General features: G+C 40.6%; 1 pseudogene; it reads right to left on the reverse strand.

Moving 5' to 3' along the window:
• Positions 1–220: 220 nt before the first annotated feature.
• Positions 221–1454, reverse strand: LOC100764674 (annotated as a pseudogene).
• Positions 1455–3277: the final 1823 nt, after the last annotated feature.

Below are 3277 nucleotides of genomic sequence, written 5' to 3' on the forward strand. Positions count from 1 at the left end.
CTTTGCCTGTTTTTATTTTTTTTAATGATGCAAAATATTTATTCCACATTAGATATTTTATGCAGTAGTTTTCCCCCTCAACAGACTTGTGATAACTACATCTTTTAAATCTGTAAATAAGGTTATCAAAATAATCTTTGAAATATCACAAAAATTCATATTTTACAATCCACCCTGAATACCAAGACTGCAAGAATAACATTTTCTATATCCAAATATTTTACAGCTGCTCTGTTCCCATGTAGAACTCCTTGAGCTCATGCTCTGTGAGTAGACAATTCTCATCATTTTCAGGATATTCCTGCTGTCCAACTTTTAATAACCTGTTCTCTGCTTCCAGCAAGTGGGACAGGACCTCCCTTCTTCCACAATGAATAGAGAAAGACCATTCTGAAGACAACCTTGTTCTCCATTTTCTTTTGGTTCTCTAGCTTGTCACAGTCTGCTTTCTCAGCAGTCTCCATTTCGTTCATTCTTCAGCATCTTCAGGAACTCAATCTCTTCCTGTTCGGTGGGTCAATTTGGTCAGGCAAGAGGAGGAAATTGGAGGGACTCTCTTTGGGAGAGTTTAGAACTACACCAGCAGCTAGTACCACTGGTTTAGTAACAGAAATCAGACTAGTAAAAGCAGATTCCCAGCTAGAGGAAAGGGATCCTGATTTGTATTCCATTCTGTTAGCTTTCCAAGCATTGGGTTTAGAGGGAGGGTGGTGCTGGCTTAGGAACCAAGTTCTTATAGACACTTGGGACCATAGTTAACACTTTGTTCCTATTTGCATGGTGGGATCCTGATGAGATGAATGCTGCAGAGAAGGCAGCCACCACAAGATCCTTTTTGGAAACTTTTTTGATGGCTAGCATCTTTGAGGGTTGCTTGGCCCTAGGTGGATTTTCCCACCTCCTGAAGGGGTCAAAATAGTTCTGCATGGCTGATTCTGTTTGCCAGCTTTGGGATTCAAAGAAGGAAAGTCTACCTCTTTGAACTGCACCTTTTCTACTTTATCCTCTTTTTTTTTTCTTCCCTAACCTCTGTTGGTGGTTTTGCTTGAAAGGTACAGCCTTTCCGAGAGTAGAAGCTGCCATTCCAGTGTCGATGGTTTCCTGTGCTACCTCCACTTCATGGACTCATGCCATCATGACCGCGGGAAGAGCCATGCCAAGTAGAAAGATTCCCTGTGGTTCCAGAATATGCTCCCTTAAGACACCAGAGTCCACAGAATCATGGCGGAATAGAGGGGGTTGGTGCCAAGAATCTGGAGTAGTCCTTAGAGGTCCATTGTTTAAAAAAAAAAAAAAGCCATCAGAGGAATTACGTCAACGATCATGGCTTACTCCAAACCTACCTTCTTCGAGAGATAGGTGTTCTCCCTGTTTGTCAAAGGTGGCTGTAGATGACTTAGTTGACTGTGGTGTTGAGAATTTAGCCAAGCAGGAACAAAGTCATGCTGCACCATTTAGGTCCAGTGCCTTTTTAGCAAGATGAGGCATCCAACCTCATGGCCAGGATCCTCAGAGTGTCACCTCTGTGGTCCTGTTTCCAAAGTTGCCAGCTGTATCTTCCATGAGGTTTTCTTGAAAAAAAAAAAAAAAAAAAAAGGTGTTTAAGCAGCAGCCTGGCCAGCAGCATGCCTTGTCATGAAGCACAAAGAAGCCCAGCTCTGTGTGGCTCACTCTCTTAACCCTCTCAATTATCTCAATTACTCATCCTGATCTACCTAGTTCCTGACGTTTCCAAAGGAAGGGGAAGGGGAACATAAAAAGTTATTTGTTACATTTGGAGTAAAAGGGGGAAAAGCGATGTGTACATTCACCTCATTCAACTTCCTTGAGTAATGGCACTATAACGTTGCTTAAATAGGCAAAACACGTACATTTGCACAGTGAGTGCAAATTCTGTTCATAACAAGGTCATAGCTAGAAAGGCAGGTGTGGGCAAGAAATGTCATCAAGGTGAAAGGTCAAAAATGTAATAGTAAAGCACTGTAAGAGATCTGAGCAATCAATTCCAGTGGCAAAAGATCCACAACAGAAGCCTTTAAAACACAAATCTCATTATCTTATACAACTGCTTAAAACAGTGTATGAATATATTCTTCTGTCATAAACTTCAAAATCTAAAGATACAAGAAATTTTGTTTTGGTGGGTTTTTTGGTTTGATATATATATATATATTATATATATATATATATATATATATACACACATATATATATATATGAATGAAACAGACAAACTTGATATATCTTTCCTGCCATAGAATAACTGCTTTCAAGGCAAATTTCTTGGTATAAAGCTTCTAAATATATATCCTATTTCTTTGGTCTTTACTATTTATAAATTCAAAGCAAAATTATAAGTAGAAAAGATAAGGGTCAAGAAGAAATTCCAAAATGAGGGTTTCTTCCTACGGATTTTCTGTATTTCATTTGTTCTCCTCCTTTCCAAAAACTGAACTGAGCTTTCCAGAAGTGATATGAAGAATCTTCTATTGCTTTACTGAAGAAATCACTTTCTAATTTGGGTCCATCTCCATCATTACTCAATCATTTAAAAGGCCACTTGAATCTACCAATCTGGCAGCGGCAGGTCAAGGACAAGTCGTGGTATCTAAGAACTCATCCCCAGCTTCTCCGACCAGCAGAGGTGACTAGCCCACAACCATAACAAAGCTCTTCCCAAAATGGCTGCCTGGCCCACAAGCGCCTGTTTTTATTTTTAATGTCTGCTGTGCTATATGAATTGTCAAGCATATAGCCAACATCTGAGTCTGGCCCCAGCCTGTACAACAGAGGTTAATAATTTCAATTTACTGCAAAGAAAATACCCTCTGGCTAATGAGGAAGCTCATTTCTCCCAAAGGGACGAGCCCACAACAAGTGGAAGGCAAAACAAAAACCCCAATGGGGTGCATTCATTTCTTTGGAATATAACTTTCACCACCTCCAAATTACTGACAAGGCGTATAAATAAATTTAGTGTAAGGATTCAGGCATTATGCTGGCCTGCCCGGTCACCTGGCAGAATGCACCCAGGCTGTATCTGGGTCAGCCCAGGTGCAAAGGACCCCTTTAAAAGAAAGACACCCACCCATTTACACTCTTTCCCGCTGTTTCCGTGGAGCATACAGGTCTTTTCCTGTCTCCCTCTTCTGTCCTCATTCTGTGTCTCTTTACTTCTTTTCTCTTTCCTTCCCCCTTTCCTCCCCTTTCTAATAGAACTTCTAACTAAGCTCTGTCTGCCTGGTGTGTTTTTCCCTCTGCTTCAATTACCCTTGCT

This window comes from Cricetulus griseus, chromosome 2 (assembly GCF_003668045.3).
Source record: "Cricetulus griseus strain 17A/GY chromosome 2, alternate assembly CriGri-PICRH-1.0, whole genome shotgun sequence".
Classification (NCBI taxonomy): Eukaryota; Metazoa; Chordata; class Mammalia; order Rodentia; family Cricetidae; genus Cricetulus; species Cricetulus griseus.